Source organism: Lagenorhynchus albirostris, chromosome 1 (assembly GCF_949774975.1).
Source record: "Lagenorhynchus albirostris chromosome 1, mLagAlb1.1, whole genome shotgun sequence".
Taxonomy (NCBI): Eukaryota; Metazoa; Chordata; class Mammalia; order Artiodactyla; family Delphinidae; genus Lagenorhynchus; species Lagenorhynchus albirostris.
Window position 1 is genome coordinate 34,477,680 of NC_083095.1, and position 18,996 is coordinate 34,496,675.

The 18,996-nt window shown below is 49.8% G+C and overlaps 1 protein-coding gene across 4 annotated transcripts in view; it reads left to right on the plus strand.

Moving 5' to 3' along the window:
• Window positions 1–3,334: 3,334 nt before the first annotated feature.
• Window positions 3,335–18,996, plus strand: part of TMEM229B (transmembrane protein 229B) — a 40,330-nt gene continuing 24,668 nt past the window's right edge. For 2 of the 4 annotated variants that reach the window (XM_060140800.1, XM_060140790.1), the window contains exon 1: window positions 3,336–3,476. The gene's annotated coding sequence lies outside the window, so the exon portion shown is untranslated. Of the gene's footprint in view, window positions 3,477–3,704; window positions 3,838–18,996 lie in introns of those variants that run through there. The other 2 variants (XM_060140809.1, XM_060140779.1) reach the window with 2 other exon arrangements.

Consider the following 18,996-nt stretch of genomic DNA (forward strand, 5'->3'; position numbering starts at 1 on the left):
CTGCCAAGACCATATCTTCTGGAAGACAAGAACTTTTCTGCCCTTCCACTAAGCACACCATCTATAAAGCAGAAGCACTTGTCCACCATAAGTAATTTTCATGATGACTTTCAAGGGAAAGTTTCTTTTCTTTCTGTTTCAAAGGGAACAGAAATATTTCTGTATGCCTCTTCTGGAGGACTGGTTCCCTGGGGGTTCCCCCAGTTCTTTCTCACCCAACTTATTTTCCTGTTAAGCCGGTCTAAATAATTCCAAGCTCAAGATTGCCTTTGACTTCAATGCTTCCTCAGCCCCTACCTCACTCCTCTCTTTCTTATCACAGCATCTGGGACAGACTGTACATAGTTCTCTCTCGGCCTCCAACTTCCATGCTCCAGCTCCCTCCTTCCTGGTCCTTCCTGCTCTGGCTGCTGGCCCAGTCCCTCCACTGAAATCACCCTCTGGAGCAACATCTCTCCTGACTTGTAGTCAGAGGGCAACCCCCAAAGAACCAGTCCTCTCTAATGAGCATACAGAAGTGTTTTTCTGGTGCCCCTTGAAAGTCATTGAGAAAACTACTTATGGTGGACAAGAGCTACGGCTTTTATGGAAGGTTTGCTTTGTAGAAGGGCAGAAAAGTTCTGCCCGTCTTTCAAAAAATATGGTTAAGAACCTAACATATTCAAGGCACTTTAGAAACATAAAGACACTTGAAAGACTGTCTTTTTCCCTGCCTAGTGGTAGAACAGAAAGAAGATGGTGAAGAGAAAGACCATTAGTTGCCTGTGGTGGCAGGGAATTCAAACTACGTATGTGTTCCTGGCACTGTGCTATGGTCCTAACACGCATCATCTCGTTTGTGCTTGCAACCGCCATGGGGTTGAGTTTTATCGCCATTTCCATTTTGCAGATGAGGAAATAGGCTCAGAAAGCTTAAATAAACGGCCTTAAGACATCTGGCTGGGATGTGGGGTCTGAACTCAGATCCAAGTTGCTCTGATAAGACAAGAAGTCAAAGGGCTGGCATCCTTTGGCGCGTGTTAGTGCGGTGGGGCTTGCTTTGCCCCATGGCCCTCCACCTTGAATCTATACTTGAATCACTGGAACCACTATCATGGTGCCTACCTTCACCCAGGGCCACCCCGCCCCAACCCATTCCCAGAACACCGCATGCTTGTCTCAGCATTCTTTGGGTGAAAAGCCAGGGGACTCACTTGCTGTTACAGATGCTATTTTTAGGTCTGCTTCTGCAACAGACAGCTCTGTCCTGTACACACCTGATCTTATTTGAAATCTTCTAGGTGCAGATGGAAAGGACCTTGGATGGGGTGCCAGAAGACCTAAGTTTGAACTGCATTCTGCCTTTACTAGCAATATAACCTGACCATATATAATCTCTCTGAGCCTTGATTTCCTCGTTCATAGAATGGGGATTAAAAACAGCTGCCTTACCCAAAGAGAGAAGATATGTCCATTGTAAGGCATTATATAAATTTTTATTAGGAAGAAATGATTCCTAATTTGGGAATGAGGAAGACCCAGAAGATGGAGTTAAGTCCATAGGAGAGCTGGTTACAGGAGAGAGTGACTGATGCCAACTCTTGTGCCTTAGTTCCCAACTCTTCCTTCTTCAGATTCTGTAACTGGCACCTTGGCTTCTATATACTATGGCTTCTATACTAAAATTATAGAGGAAAACATTTTCTTTGACCTCAAAGTTTATTTTTTGCCTCTGATTTCAAAAGAAATTCAAACATTTTTGCTGGCCCCCAAAATATTGTGGGTGCTAGGCACTGCAAAGTACCTAATGGATAAGTCATCCCAAATTCAGATCTTCTGCCTTAACAGACCGCTGTGCTTTCCTCTGAGCAATGCTGCCTCCCCCAGCCAGAAGGGAGTAGGATCAGCGGCCAGCCACAGATTGAGAACCAGAGCAGAACTGGTCCTCCGAGGCAAGGGGGCGCCAGGGAGGTCCCTCTGCAGCAGGTGGGCTTTGCTGCCAGACTTACTGAAGCCTCTTCTTGCCAAGGTGTTTCTGGGAGGGGGCTGTCTCCTGCCTCTCTGACAGTGTTCTAGGACAGCCCACATGCTTCACTGTAGCTCTGGTCGCTTCTCCCCATCCCTGCTTTACCCCCAGCAGAAAACACTTTCCTGTTATTGAAGGCCTACTGTACTGAGGACTCTACATACATTGCTATTGGGTCATCACAATATACTTATGAAATAGGCGAGATTATCTCCATCTTAGAGGAGGAAACTAACTCAGAGAAGCCAAGAGCTCTTGTCACTGGCACTGCATGGCTGTGCACTTCCTCTGTGGGTTTGAGAAACCCAAGACTTAGGATCAGATTAGGTTCGGACTGGAGGACAGCAGCTCAGCTTCTCATCCAGAGTGGGGCAAGGCCAGCTGGATGAACCTCAGGTTCCTTTTCTTAGAAGACTCTGTGCTGCCTTGGACCTCTGAGAGCTCTCTGTCACTGTGGCATGTGACAAAAAGGGGGTGAGGGCTAGGAGGGAAGCAGCCATCAGACCTCACAGATCAGGCCTTGGCACACATATGGTCTGTGTGAGAATTAGAAAAGAGCACCCCCTGGACGGATTATTTACAAAAAGATACCTTCAGGGGGCATTCGAAGTTGTAAAAATGTCCTTCCCTCTGGGCTGCAGAGCCCAGGGCCAAACCCAGGCTTGGTGTAGGGATTGGGGTTGCATTGCCTTCCTACTCCCTGCGCAGCCTTTCTGCAGGACCCAGGACCCGCCTGAGGGGCCTGTCTCAAGGCAGGGCCCTCTGCCACTGATTTCCCACAGTTCCACATACCAAAATCTCCAGGTTTTCTAGATGACATCCATTATTTTCCACCTTCCAATAGAAGAATCGAGATTGACTTCAGAAGGAAAATCTTATGTTTAATCTTTGTGGTATAAACCAAACTGTGGGCCTTGGACGTTCAGGCTCTGCCTTAGGTAGATTCCGTAACTTCCACAGGGCTCAGTTCTTCCATCTTGAAAATGGGGATAATAAAACTCATCTTGCAGGCCCGTTTCAATGAATGGACGGCACGGAACATTAGGCTGGCATATAGTGGGTCTGCAATACCATGTTGACCGTGGCCCTCAGGTAGCTGGGACCTACAGGATACCCACAGTGGACATTGTACACGCAGTCCACACAACTCCTACAAGCTGGGAGCTGAGGGGTCCCGGCTGGTCCTCTCCTCGGGGCTCCTGCAGACACCTCAAACGCAGGCGCGGTGGCAGAAGCTGGGAGGGCCGAGGAGCTCTGCACTGCAGCCACCTGCGCCGCGGCTCGGACCGAGGGCGCGCTTCCAGGCGCCCGGGGCGCCGCCGACTCACGGCGGCGCGAGGCGGTGCGGTCGGCCGCGCAGCGGACCCGGCGGGGGAGCGGGGGAGCGGGCGAGCAAGGAGTTAAGCGGGGCCGGAGGCAGAGCGCTTGTCAGACGCGAGCATGTGCAGTTTGCACCGCATCCGTACTATGGGTGAGTGCCGCCGCCGCCGCCGCCGCCGCCGGCTCCGTTCTGCCCGGGCAGCGGCGACAACAGCCCCCCGACCTCCGCACCGCCGCGGCGGCGGCCGACACACAATGCGGGACTAGGCGCCGCGCGGGAGGACCGGCGGCGTGGGGGAGGCAGGGCCGGCAACTCGGCGCGGGGGGAGCCCGAGCGCCGGGCTTGGGGGCGGGGAGCAGGCGGCGCAGGAGAGCGCCCCGAGCACCGGCGCGGGAGGAGGAGCGGGAGCGAGCAGGGGAGACAGCGCTCCCGGCCGCACCTGCGCCCGGCAGGCGGCCGGCCCTGCCCTGCCCCTGCTCGCGGCCCCGGCCCCGGCCCCGGCCCCGCACCGGTAGGTGCCCCCGATGCCCGCAGAGAGGCCTTTCCGCCGCCGGGAGAGGTGGCCGCGCGGGGCGGGCAGCGCCGAGTGCGGGGGGGCCCGGGCGATGGTGCGGTGATGGGGAAGACCAGGCGACCGGGCTGGGGGCGCTGCCGGATCCCGCTTCCTCTTTGCTTTCGGTTTCGAAGCGGTGCCCCGGCTCGAGAGCGAGCCGCAAATTAGATGGTGCGCCCAGGCTTGGATTCCCTGAGGGGGATGGGCGCACAGGGGGGCGTGTTGGGGAAGGGGGTGCACGCTGGCAACTTTCACCGCCTGAAACAAAGGGGGCTTGGGGAGATGCGAGGGGAAGGGGTCAGCCGGGGATCTCCGGCAGCGGAAGGTTGACATCCCCTCTTCCTCCGGGCGGAGAGCATCCCCTAGGCCGCCTCAGGGGAGCGGAGGGGGCGTCAGGCTGGGTGGAAGCTAGAGAGGCTTGGGAGTGGGAACCACGGACCCTCCTGAGTTTGAGGCTGAGGACTTTTCTGAAGGGGAGGGAACCGTGCCAAGATGAACCCTCTCTCCAGGGTGCATAGAAAAACTAGGTGATGGTGGACTGCACACCTAGGCGTCCTCCCCTTCCCAGCCCCCTGGCTGCCAACTCTCCATCTGCCCACCCTGATTCCGGTCCTCTGTGGGAGATGCGGGGCTGGGATGGGGACCATTACAGCAAGGGGAAGGCGATATTGGCCTCTTTCCCAGGTGTCTTCCTTTCCCTCTTCCTGTGCCCAGTCAGAAACTGATCCCCTTCCCTTCCTGCCCTGGACTATGTCTCCCTCTTTCTCCACAGTTTCCTTGGGGGGTATGTTTGTTTGTTTGCCTCAGGTACAGAGCTTAGGGTGGCAGGTTGTTCTGAGGCCACTTCGAGCCCTCCCAGGAGGAAAAGAGCAGGACCCTGGGAGCTGCGCCAGCATAACCTTGGGGGCTCAGCTCACCAATTCTCCTGCGTTCTCAGCACCCAGTAGCAAAGGAGCTGTTATTCTGGCCTTCAGACTTGGGTCATCAGGGGGCCTGGGTTTTTCTCTTTGCTGTAACCAGGAAGAGGGGTCAAGGGGAGGGCTGAAGGGCCTTCCCGGGGCAGGGATGGGGGATACAGTGTCTTTCTCTCTAGAAAACAAATGGGCCAGTTTCCAGGTCCCCAGTCCCCGACCTTGTGTCTCCAAGAACAAGGTGCCTCCAGCTCTGATCTGGCTTGCATGTGACCACCGGCTTCCATCCTGTGGCAGGACTGCCCATTGCCTTTCTTCCTCTTAGAAAAGACAGCCCTTTGAGAGTCGGATTTTCCCCCTGGTTGCAAGGCAGTGCTACATCTGCTTGCCTGTGGAGACAGAAGGCACTGGATTGTGGCGGGGGGGGGGGGGGGGTTGAACTGCTGGGTGACTCTCCTGTCTGCTCCTGTGACTGAACTAATGCTGTGAGTGGTTGGGCCAGAGGTGGGCCTCCCAGGACACCCTAGAGGAATGGAGGTATGGGCTGAGATGAGGCTTGGCCTTTCTCCCCTAGGCTTTATATTTGGGGACAGAGTTGAGTAACTGGGGAGACAGTAGAGAGTGGGCCAACTTATTTATCTCATCCTTGGAGGGAAATTACAAGCTGATTTAGTGTTGACTTTGGTCACTTAAAGGTACAGGAGGGAGGGAGCAGTAAAGGATAGCAGGAAAAAATGAAGTCCCCTGAGCTATAGCTCTATATGGCCCTGGACCTTGTGGCTGAAGTCAGATGCAGGTGCTAGACCGGAGAGCACCACCCGCCCCACTTCTAGGGCCCTTTCCCCTCTAAATGGGCAGGGTTGATTATGGCTCAGTTCCCCTTTGGGTTAATCCCCAAGCTATTCTGAGCTGAGGATAATGGTATAGAGGCCTGACCTCCCCACCTCCAGTGGTGAGAGAGGGGCTTTTCCATGGACTGTTACTCAAATGTACTGACCATAGATGGGAAAATGATACTCCCTCCGACTCCCCCTTTTAAAGTGATGAGGCATGAGTTTTTACATTTATAAAGTGACTTAAGTGCCCTGGGTTCTTGAATGAAAGATGTTAAATGAGTTAGGGAGCCTTATACTGTGTTTAATTTCACTTGTATCAGATTCACATACTGTTTCTAAAGGGAAAGGTGTCATTTTGCAGGAAAGGGCTACATTACAGCGTTTGTGGTAGGGAAAGCTCAGTGTTGGTTTTAAAAGTGTAAGTTTTTAATCAGAAAGGCGCTTGCGGGCAGCAAGTGCTTTTCTGTCTGCCTCTGCTCTCTGGATACCTTCAGGTTACTTCCTAGTAGGGTTTTTTCTGGTAGATGGTGTCCAGCCTGGATGTCGGTGACAGTCACCCTCCAAGCTCTCAGAAGGGTCTCTGATGATGTTGGGGACGCTGATGTTATAAATTGAGACCTGGGTAAGGGCAGTAAAGTGAAGCCGCTTGACCTTAGCAGCAGCCGTATCAGATCTGGCTGTCCTTGAGGGAAGGGAAATCTAACCCTGGCACAGCCTGACTGTTTTCAAATTTGTATCTCTTTACTTTCCTCTGCACTCCTCCCCCACCCCCAATTTACAGACAAGGTGGTTTGGGTTATTTTTTTATTTTTACTTTTTGTTCCAGGAACATTGCTTTTAAGGTGTGGATAATTTCTGACTTGTCAAACTCTCAGCTCCCTTTGTGGCAACACCTGGCTAAGAAGGGAATGTCGGAAGGGATACTGATGCTCTGAGCAAGAAGAAACTCAGCCTTACTGACCAGGTGTTCTGCTTCCTCCACCATCACCTCTCAGAAGTCAGAGGCTTTGTATTTGAAAAGTAAAGTCTAAGCTGATTTCTGGGAAAGGGCTGGGAGGTGGTACTTTTGACTGTGGCTTCCATGGAGGGAAACTGAGTCACACTAAGAGTTAGCACACTGGCTGTGGTGTGTGTGAATGTCCGTGTTGGGGAAGTTTTCCTTTCCTGGGATTTAAGAATGTTTACCGTTAAGTACCGGAGGAGATCCACTGGTTACGCTTTTCCATCATGAGATAAAGATGCACTGAGAGAATTTAGGTACCTATGTGTTTGATTTCAAATGTACATTTGCCTCAGACTTTGAGCTGTGGGATGTGTCATGCTGCTGTGATTCAAGGAAAAGGAAGGGGTTTTCACCCCTGCAACTCACAGCCATAGATAGAACTGAGGCTGAATAAGGAATCTATCCCATTCTCTGTCCCATTCCCAGATGAAAAAGAGAATCTGCTCCCTTCCCTTTGCTCACATCCGTCCTGCAGGTGTGAACTCCCACTCTGCTTCGCCCTAAGGCTGTCCTCAATGTTCATTTTAACATCAGTTCCTTTATGTATAGATTTGGTGGGGTCGAGGTCACAGAGTGAGTGCTATTGGCCCCCTGGTCCCTTAGAGGATGGTTCTGAAAGGTAACTTTCCACCCTCCCCGGATGTTGGTGCTTCTGCCTTTGGGGTCGGTCACCATCAAGTCTGGCAACTTGAGGAGTAACCAAAGTCATTGCCAATTCCTGTTTCTGAACATCCAGCTCCCCATTGTTCTTTACTCTGCTTGCTCCCCAACAGGGAGTTTGATACCCTTTGAGGGCTCTTGGCTCTCAGTGTGGCTGGTACTATAGAGGGACAGCATCCTTGGAATTAGGGCAGACAGTCTACATGGGCAGGACTTGGGTCCTCAGATCGCTCCTTTTTGCTGCTCACTCTGGAAGCATGGCAGTTAAAACAAAGTAAGACTTGCATTGTTAAATCCTAACTTACCATAGGGAGATCTAATAAATCGGGAGTGTAATTGGAGAGGGCTCTTTCTGCCATTCCTTTCCACGTCAGAAGCCCTGCATTCAGGACACACTGGGTTAGCCATTTCTGACTGTTTTCGTAGTTGGACTTGAATGACGAAGGCCTTCTAGCTGGTTCATTCATTTGTTGTTTCCTTTCAATTTTTTTTTTTTTTGCGGTACGCGGGCCTCTCACCGCTGTGGCCTCTCCCGCTGTGGAGCACAGGCTCCGGACGCGCAGGCTCAGCGGCCATGGCTCACGGGACCAGCCGCTCCGCGGCATGCGGGATCTTCCCGGACCAGGGCACGAACCCGTGTCCCCTGCATCAGCAGGCGGACTCGCAGCCACTGCGCCACCAGGGAAGCCCTCCTTTCAGTTTTTAAGAGGCGCTCCTGTCACGTGAGTTTCTGGAATGGTCCGTTTTCATCAGAAAGGTCACTTACCCTGAGTTTTCCTAAGGCCTTGACACCAGCCCCGAGCTAGGGATGCCAGCCAAGAAGGAGGTTGAAGGGCCACAAAGAGAGGATTCTTTTCTGGAGTTCTGGAGTTCTTTGGAGCAACGGTGGGGACCACTGCCAGCCCCCATCTTCTTTTCTATAGCTGTCCTTGGCCAGACTCCATTTAGTCTTCAGTCCCTAGGACCCACACCCCGCCTCATTCCCGATCAAAAAAGCCTTTCTAAAGCCAGGAATAAGGCAGCCAGGTCAGTGGTCTTACTTTCATCTACCTTCTGAAAGCAAATATGGGCGAGAAATATTGTCACCAGTGGGAAACAGAAGCAGCGGCTCCAGACTTTCATTTTGTAATTGTGTTTTTGCGCCACAAACAAGGAGATGACCTTCCTATGCTGATCTGTAGATGCCGTAAAGCTTTCATATAGCCTGCCCAGTTTCCAGCACATGGCGAGTACCTATTACATCATCAGCTGTGGTACTTGGATATGATCAGAAACCCAGATTTCTAGGCTGTTGGGCAATGCTGTTGTTTGTGCAGGAGCTGATGGTTGGCGAAGGCTTCCGGAATTAGGAAATCCGGGATCCCTCCCTGACTCACTCGTGTGACCTTGGACAGCCCATGTCAGCCCTCTGGGATTTAATTCCACACAGGGAGCTTCAGCTGGCTTCAGTGAACATAGCAATAATAATGACGACAGCCACTGTTTATTGAATACTTACTATATGCCAGGCATTGGGCTAAGCACTCGATAAAGGATAAAGTCACTGCCCATGTCACACAGCTAGCAAGAGTCCAAATTGGGATTTAAACTGAGATCTGTCTGATGCTACTGTGTTCAATAGCCTTGGATAGCATGGTGGAACAAACGCTGGGGAGGAAGTAAAGTGGAGGTGGTGTTAGTTAAAGTATAGGAAGGAGAGCTGGTGTGGATTAAACACAGCTACTTAAAAGGAGAGGAAAATTGAGATTCTCCTTTGAAAAACAATATCCTGACGAATGTTTGGGAAGAGAGGGGTCGGTACCCTGCACTGGGGAAGCAGACCAGATGGCCTGGGATTTGCTCTAAGAGGACCAGACTTCTGCTTGGCATAGGGATGTTCTCATAAACCCCATTTCATCTGGATGCCAGATTTTTCTCTTGCTTGATAGGCTGTCTGGGCAGCATTTTGCCTTCTGTCACCCTCCTTCCACTAGTCATAGTAGTTCGTCTTAGCAGATTCTTGACTCCAGGCCTCGTCCTCCAACCTAGTTTCTGGGCCTTCCCCTGCCCGTCATTATGGTCCAGCTGTGGAGACCCTGATTCTGACTCCTGGTCCCAGGTATACTCTGCAAAGTACGGTAAGCATTGGACCATCCTGTTCTTCTGAGGAAGTACTTGTGGCCGCTGATTACTCCATTCAAAGGTGACCGGCCAGTTCATCGGGATGGTCCTCAACTCTTTTATCCTTGTTTGTTCTAGGCAAGTTAACTCTGGGGCTTTCCTACCACTTTGAGGTGTTTGTGGAAGAGGAATGAAGATTGAGGTGGTGGCCTGCGGGAGGGGAGCTGACCTCCTTTGAGAGTTATCGTGACGGTGTGTAATGGAGCGTTGTGCTGGGGTCTGGGGACTTTGTTTGGTTCTTGTCTCAGCTCATGTGACATGAGTTCGTTTCCTTGTCTGTAGAATGAGAATGTTGGAAGAGATATTCTCTAACACCTCCTCCAGCCATCATGCTTGGGTCATCTAGTAGAATCTGGATAATTCGGTTTTTTCTCAAACGATATCTCAGCTGGTCTGGAGTTGGAGGAAGTCACAGCTGGGAGAGCAGAGGTGGGGTTGAAGGAGAAAGAAGCCAAATTGGAAGTTAGGGGACTAAGATACAGTTGGAGCAAGTCCCTTCTTGGGAAGGGGGACTAGGTCGGATCATTCCTCGTTTGTTTAAATGGGGCAGCCGAGAGGTGGCGTCTGTTCACCCTTATACACGCCATCTCCTAAATGATGAGGTACACCCCTTGTATCTTGTCTTAAAACTTAAACTTCACCCCGCCCCCGTCCTTCCGCTTTCGCCAAGTGAAGGCAGCAGGGAAGTTGTGCCTTGGTGTATGTCTTAGAGTCTGCACTTACATCTGGCTGATGCCAGGGCCTGGTTCAGTCCAGGATCCTCCAGGGCTCCGGGACCGGAGGACTTGGGCTGATGCCTTCCGAGTGACTCAGAGTCAATGAGAACGTATCTCCCCCTGCTGCCCTAGCTCCACTTAAAAGAGCAAGATCATACTATGAGCTCCGCCTAGGAACTCAGGGAGTCACAGCTTTTCTGTTCGTGAAATTGGGCCGCCTTGATTTCCCTTTGCGCAAGCCATTTGTCCAAGGATTCTGTTCTCCATTGGTACGTCTTCTGTTTTAATTTCATCGTATTCAAGGTTGGGGAGCAAATGAGTTCCCATTGAACCCACCAAACCCATCTTTTCTGTCCCTACCTGCCTTGCTTTATTCCTGAGTTCCTTATTGCCCTATAGCAGTGATTTCTAATGGTGGTTACCATACCCCTGGGAATATTGAGAGATGATTTTAGTTGGTAAAGGGACAAACATTTCATTTTAATAGCTATGTTTCTAATGAATGTAAAGAAACATGACTCATTGGGATGACTTAACTCACTAACACGACTTAATTGTGTCTCTTGCTGGACCTTTATGTTGATTCAGTGGGATTAGTTGTTTCCCTGCCGTGGGAGGAAAACTCAATCAGGCCCCATCACTTTCTGGGTCATTCTTAGGCGGTAGGAGGTCCTGTGGTCACTTTAAGTCACAAACGGTCTCAATTCAGTACTTAATACATCCAGTCCTTTGTCACTGCCCTGAGAGGGACAGGAAAGGGCTTACTTGGCCAGCACTGTTGTCTGCCAGCTCCCAGCTTCCTGGGCTTGGCAGGTACTTAATGCTGAGTCTCTTCTTGTGGCCACGTTCATGGGTTTCTCAGACACTCTTCCCCCACATTTGCTGGGACCGTTTACTCCTGGTTGTCTTGAAAAGAGCAAATTATCCACTATTCTAGATCACTGTTCTCTCCTCAGCCCCTAAAATCCGCGATTCACCTCCAGCCTCTTCCGGCTAAGGTCCTTCTGTCTGTCCGAGTGGCCCTCCTGGGCAAGACCTGCTCTGATCTCTTGCCAGCCCTCACTTGCTTGTGGCCCACTTTAGCCCAAGGAGACAATCACACATCCTCTGGCGCAGTGAACCTGGGAATGCAGGCCCATCCCCCAGCTCAGCCGGCTCCCTTGGCTCCGCCCACAGCAGATGGCCAGCTTTTGTCTCACACCTTGTGTGTCTCAGGTATAGTCAGATGCCAGTCCACCCTGTCCTTTCAGTTGCAAGGTCAGATATCAGATTTCCTGGGTGGTTCTTTTGGAGGCCCTCTTACCAGCTTGGGAGCGTCCTACCTGTTGTATTCACTGCCTTAGTTAACACTTTTGATGGACCCTCTTGTTACGTATCATCAAAACCACAGCTGTCACAAGAAGCCCAGGATTTCATGGATATTATAGCTTAGGATAAGGCTACAGTACATATATAACTACAAATTTAACTTAAATTAACAACAACTAACATTTATTGAATACTTAAAATGAATGCCAGGTACTGTTTTCAGGACAGTAAACACTCTTTCATGTAACTCTTACAAGGGAGGTACTTGTATTATTTCTATTTTACAAATGAGTAAACTGAGGCAAAGAGAGATTAAGCAGCTTGTCCAAGGTCACACAGTTGGCATCAGAGCCCGGATTCAGATGGAAAGAATCTGACCCCAGAGTGGGCTCATTTAAATAGCCATGCTCTGCCTCTTCCTAGAGGGTTGTGGGCAGCCATAAATCATGAAGGCAGAACTCAAATGATTGGGAAATGCGGCCTTAGGACATAACTGTAAGTTCTTCACTCTGGCATTTAAGTTCTCTATGCATTGCCTTTACCTGCTTTTCTAACTGCTCATTCTGTGCCCTTCACCAGAGCCTAACCCACATGCCCACCTCACCCGCCATGCACCCGCCCGCCCCGCCCCATACCTCATTATTTCCCTGCCAGGAGGCCCCTCCCCTGCTTTGCTGCCTCCCCAAATTACAGTCCTTGTAGAAGTCGGAACCCATCTTTGCTGCAAAGGTGTGTTTGACCAAAACCACTTCCTCTGGGATCTTTTTCTACTCTTTTCATTTCCTCACTAAATTGGCAATTATTATGTGCTTTTATGCAGAGAGCAGTGAAGAGCAGTTTTAGCACACCTGAGTCTGATCTCTCTGTGCCACTCACTTTCTGTTTCTGACTTGTGCAAGGCCTTCACCCTCTCTGAACTTCGGTTTCATCATTTTTAAAGGGTGGGTGTGGATTAGCCCTTTTCAGATTCCAATATTCAATGATTTTTGGTCACCTTCCAGTCTCCTCTAACCTTTCAGCTCTTGAGGGCTGGACCCGTGTCTAGTATGTCTCAGTACAGCCCAGGACTCTGTACAGGCTTTTACACACACACAGTATTTAACAATGTCAGTTGGTTGGTTGGCTGGTGGGAAATGCTTTAAGTTTGCTCTGGGCTTGACTGACTTTTAGAAATCGCCTTCCTCTGGGTGATCACTGCTGAGGACCGTTGCAGCTCTCTTTTCTGTACAAGTTTATAACAAAAGTTTTGGGTCCAATCTGCCGCCTTTTTTCTTTAAGAGACGTAATGTAATGCTATTCAGGCCCACACTTTTTTATCTGCAGTTTCAAAATTCAAAACATTCTAAAACCAAAAGGCTTTTCTTTAACTCGTGTGATGACAAATCCTGACCTGGACGAACGTGAGGCCACCGGCAGTCTCTTTACTAGGCAGGGTGTGAATATTCATAGATCTGGCTGCAGAAATGTGCATGTGTTTGGGGGTGCTGCCCCCAGACCCTGCTGTGGGGATTATGTAATCTACTGGATGTGCTCTACATTACCTTTAAAAAAAGAATCTAAACAATTCTGAATGCCAAGGGTTTGGGACCAGAGATTGTGGTTCTGTGCGGTATTTCTTCAGAGATGCTATTGGCAGTAAGTGGTGGATAGGTCCTTGGGATGCGGGACTGTGCTAACATCACAGACCCTCACGTGACCTCGCCTCCTTGGCCTTGCTCTAATCTTGGCCCTGGTTCCAGTATGATAGCCCACGCCTTGGTTTTCCAATCTGTTTTTTTAAAATATTGCATTATGATATAATTTATCTTGATTAGTAAGTCTTTCTTGGCATCTCCTTAAGTTTTGTGCTGAGGCAAGTGTGACTTCTCCCTCACCCTAGTCCCAGCCCTGCTTGACTCCTAAACCAAGAAGGCTTCCCTGTTGCTGCTGTGGCATCTCAGGGATGAACTGACGTGTCCTCAGGGTGGGAGTGACTGCTGGGTGCATGTACGTCACTTTAATCCTGGGATTGGGGGTGGGGGGAAGGGCCCTGTTGGCCCCCTGGCTGAGTCAGCTCTGCAGAGGGACTTGTAAACTCGTTCCTAGATGCATGTCCTGCATCTGGGTGTTTCTTCAGAGCCCAAGTGAGCCAGGTTCCTCTACTTCCTTCTGGGAAGGGATGCAGTAACTCATTTGAGAGTCAATCTGCTTGTGAATCCCTACGGCTGCTTCAACCTGACATTTTAAAATTAAAAACAGAAAAAAAAAGATACACACACACACACACATACAAGTGTTCCTGGAAGAACATGAGAACAACAGAAGAATGTACAGTGGTGGAATCTAAAGTGTTCTATTGTGTTTTCTTCATTTTTTTTTGATGAGGAAACCAAGAGGAGAGGTAATAGAGTTGTGAGGGTTAGTGGAAGAGCCAGGCTCAGAAAGCCCTGTTTCCAGGTCTCCCATTAGCATCCAAGCCAGCAGGCTGTGCTGTTCCTTTTTTCCCAGTCCCCAGGTGTCCTCAGATGGGGAGGACACATGAATCAGTTAGCTATCCCATCTTGATTGAAGGACACGTTTTTTTTAACCTTTCATCCCTATTTGGCAGTGACGGGCATGCCTGTGGGAATTTAGGCCACCTTTCCCCTCCCATTAAATAACCAGCCCCTCTCAGATTCGGAGCCCTAAGTATTTCTGGCCTGCCTTTTTAACCTATTACATACTGTTTACTCATCTTCTCATGCATTAAGAAGATATTCCCCAGACCAAGCCTGGCACCTAGTTCTCTGACTTCTTCTAAACACATCCAGATATTCAAGCATTTGTCATTTCCCTGGGCCCTGCAGATGACGTGTGGTCTTCTACCTATTGTCATTACGTGCTGGAAAATGCTGAGGTATAGTATAATTTAAATTAATCGTGGAGATGAAATTTCCCAAAGGTCCCCAACTGAATAGTTGTGTTAAGCCCCATGGGTTGACCACGTCGTGTACCCATCGTTCAGGAACTTCATGTCCATATCTGTGAAAGACCATTGAATTTACTCTGTGGGATTGATCGTGTGAAGCCACCCTGATTCTACTCACCCCTCCATTGCCCTCAGCACTGCAGTTTCCCTTGCATCCCACAATCTGGGATGGTGCCCCTTTTTATTAGAACAATTATTTGTAATGCCTCCTAATTACCCCGAATAAAATTCATAGATAATATGACATACCTGTATACGTAAATTAAAAAAAAGTCCATATGCCTAAACTGTATTAAGAGAAATAAAGGAAAAGTTAATTATAATACAATATCACATATTCCAGTATGTAATTGTTTGGGCACGACAACAGAAAACAGAAGGAAGGAGTCAGATGCTTGAACCTGTACATAGAATCACTGAGAATGTAACAGCTACAAATACCCACAAGATACAGGTGTGTTGTGTGGGTGACTCAAATACCAGGAGAGGTGACGCTGAGGCTTTTTCCCAGCTGGTGGACCACTCTTGGTAAAGTTCCACACAGTACAGTATCCCCTCGACTTGCACTCCGGTGGCATTCCTGGACAAGTCAGTGTATGTTAAAACCATGCAAAAATCCTCTGTTTATTTCAGAAAGGGAGTTTTGTTCTAGATGCCGATAATTATGAATGGGCTTTTCACCTCTGCGAATGCCTAGTGGAATGTTCTAAAGTTATGTGTGTGGGGGGGTTCTTTTGTGGGTTGTTGTGGGAACTGCAGGGCGTCTGGCATTCCAGGTCCCCACTAATAAGTACCTGTGGTACTCCCCACCCACCATGGTGCTGACGGAAGGCCCTTAAACCGCCATCCCAGGGGTGGCCCCATTGAGAACAACTGGTCTGGAAGAAGGACCAGGACCAGGAACTGGGAGATCTGTGTTCTGGGTCTGGGCCACAGCACCTTAGTACTTGTATGACCTTAACTCTGGCTACCTGGGTCTCCTCTCTGTAAAGGGATTATTATTATTATTTTATTTTATTTTATTATTTTTTTTTTTTTGCGGTACGCGGGCCTCTCACTGTTGTGGCCTCTCCCATTGTGGAGCACAGGCTCCGGACGCGCAGGCTCAGTGGCCATGGCTCACGGGCCCAGCCGCTCCGCGGCATGTGGGATCCTCCCGGACCAGGGCGCAAACCCGTGTCCCCTGCATCGGCAGGCAGACTCTCAACCACTGCGCCACCAGGGAAGCCGCTGTAAAGGGATTATAATGACACACGTGTCCTTGGCCTTTGGGATTGTGGCTTGCTGTGCTCTCCCCATGACCTCAGGACAGCCCAGAGCATCTATATGTGCCCCACAACGTATGTCCCAGCCACAAGCTCTCCGTCGCTGTGTGTGTTTTTTATTTTTTTCTTGGCCTTGAAACATCCTTAGGTCTCTCTTATCTGGGAAAGAAGGAAGGAGAAAGGGAGAAGGGATGCCTCCCCCTGCCCCCATCTCTACATCTCCAGCAGATTTTCTCTCTCCTTTCCTTCACAAGTAAATTTCTCAGAAGAGTCATCTGTCCACACTGTCTCAGTCACCTCCCTCTGCAGTCACACCTCCTTCTTAAATGGTCCCCAGGGACCTCTTTCTGCTAAACCTCCTCGGTCCCTGTCTGGCTTGCCTCTGCCGTTGACTGTGACCCCTGACACTCTCCTGCCCCCACTTCCCTGGCGGGGCCCCTTCCTGGTGTCCTCCTCCCTCCCTGGCCTTTCCACAGGCCCCCTCACAGTACCTCCTCCTCTGCCAGCCCCAGATGTCACCCCTTGCACCTTCTCCCCAGAGGGTCCTCCTCTCTGCTGCTCCATCCAGCGGGGGTCCCAGACCTGCCTCCAGCCTAGAGTCCTGTGGGCATCTCACACTTCGAGCATCTGAAATGCAGTTCATTGTGGGTCACCTCCGATGCACATCTTTGCCGGCATCCTCTTCTCTCAGGGAATGAGCCCGCTATTGCCCAAGTCAGAAGTATGGATGCCATTCTCTCTCTGTCTCTCCCCCCTCTCTCCCCCACTCCCTCTCTCTCTCTCCCTCTCCTCCCCCACCCACAATAAATCTCTCCTGTCAGTCCTGCTTTCTTTCTTTTTTTTTTTTTTTTTGCGATACGCGGGCCTCTCACTGTTGTGGCCTCTCTCGTTGCGGAGCACAGGCTCCGGACGCGCAGGCTCAGCGGCCATGGCTCACGGGCCCAGCCGCTCCGCGGCATGTGGGATCTTCCCGGACCGGGGCACGAACCCGTGTCTCCTGCATTGGCAGGCGGACTCTCAACCACTGCGCCACCAGGGGAGCCCAGTCCTGCTTTCTTAATAGCTCCGGAGTCTTCGCTAAGTTGAGGTGGCTGCTGACCCTTGTTGGCATTTAGGATTGCGACCCCTACTTACTGTTTGGCTGGATTAATATCTTTAGAGGCTCTCAGCACTGACAGGCTTAGGGTCCCCTAGGTAATTAAAAATAAGTTAATATAATTCTAAATTATAATATAAAATCATGTACTTAGAAACAACATTTATTTGTGCGCTGAAGCCACAGTAGCTTCTTTCTGATTCTCACTCATTTTCTCTTCTTTAGAATAACTTCCTCTGGTGTCCCGTCGTGGCTGGTGCCCTCAGTGTGTGTCTAGTGGGCCAATCCAGGATCACTTAGAATGTCAGCCACCTGTGGCCCGAGCTTGGCCCTTGGCCTCTTGGGTCTTTGCGTGTACCTGGTGGCATGACATAGATCCTGGGTAATTGTTTAAGGAACGTGTGAAGGAATGCATGAATAATGAGATAAACTTGAAGTAGGTTCATTTAAGTAAAAGGCACTGTCGGAATGGAGGCTATTATTTGTAGGCTTCTGCTATTTGACGCTACAGTAGAATTTCCACTGTCGTGCTTCAGCTTTCATACTCCAACCCACTTAGCATTGAGTAGTCTGTACATAAAAGATGCATATAAGGATTTCTGAATTAATAAATAAATGAAGTTGTGCAATGAGATGGTTTGCTCGATTCCCTTTCCTGCAGTGAGGCTGCGTAAAGAGACTCCATCAGCTGCCTCTTGTTTAAAGAGGTGCATTATTTAAAGTGGCTACCCCTCCTCATAGTACCTGGGGAGGGAGGCTGTGCTTGTGTGTGGGGAGGGGAGGGGAGGGCAGGGGGTTTACTCTGGAGTTAGGTGGTGGTGATGGTGGTGGGGTGTGGGAAACAGAGCATCTACCCTAGAAAGCCTGCATGAGATCTCAGAAGGGATGAACGTGGTCTAAAGGCCTAAAGTCAGACAGAATGAATAGGACTAACCACACATTTGCCGGGGGGGGGGGGGGAATGAAATACCATGAAACACCTAGAGGGCTGTGGCTTAAAAAATATAACCTGACTCGTTAGTATGGGCTTGTGGACAAAACAGGTGTCAGAACATCTCCAGAAAATATTAACTACATATAAGAATAGATCCAAAAGGTTAACCAGTTCTGTCCTGTGGTACTGATAGGGCGGCCTCCTGGAAGATTGCTGATCTTGGGTAGAGGAAGGAGTAAATAGGTGGAGAAGTAAGAAAAGGGGAGGGCCCCATTGGAGAGGAAATGTGTCTGTGAGGGACATTGTGACAGGGCTGGAATTTTGGGGCTGGTGTAGACACGTGAGGACAAATGTCCTCCCTGGATTCACCCTCCATGTCTGCTCCACCCCACCCCACCCTGTCTAATGGAAGGGACCCCTTTGTTGTTGTTTTTTTCTCCAAACTTTTTGTTTTAAGTCCTTATTGAATTTGTTACAATATTACTTCTGTTTTATGTTTTGTTTTTTTGGCCACGAGGCATGTGAGATCTTAGCTCCCCAACCAGGGATCAAACCACACCCACTGCACTGGAAGACAAAAAGTCCCAACCACTGGACCGCCAGGGAAGTCCCTCTCCAAACTTTTTATTTGGAAGTAATTTCAAACTTACAGAAAAGTTGCCAGAATAGTACAGAACACGCATATACTCTTTATCCAGATCCAGTATTTTTTAACATTTTGCCTCATTTGCTTTATCATTTATGTTTTCTCTCTCTCCCTCTTTCACCCTCTTTTTCCTGAACCTTTTTTTTTTTTAATTTATTTATTTTTGACTGCGTTGGATCTTCGTTGCTGCGCATGGGCTTTCTCTAGTTGCGGCGAGTGGGGGCTACTCTTCGTTGTGGAGCGCAGGCTTCTCATTGAGGTGGCTTCTCTTGTTGTGGAGCACGGGCTCTAGGCATGTGGGCTCAGTAGTTGTGGCACTCAGGCTCAGTAGTGTGGCTCTCGGACTCTAGAGCGCAGGCTCAGTAGTTGTGGCTCTCGGGCTTAGCTGCTCCATGGCATGTGGGATCTTCCCGGACCAGGGCTCGAACCCATGTCCCCTGCATTGGCAGGTGGATTCTCAACCACTGCACCACCAGGGAGGTCCTTTCCTGAACCTTTTTAGAGTAAGTTGCCTACATCATGGCCCTTTCTCTCTGGATATTTCAGTGTGGATTACTAAGAATAAGGATATTGTTTCACAGAACCTTCAGTAAATTGAACTTTGATATGATACTTTTATCTAATCTGCTGGTTAT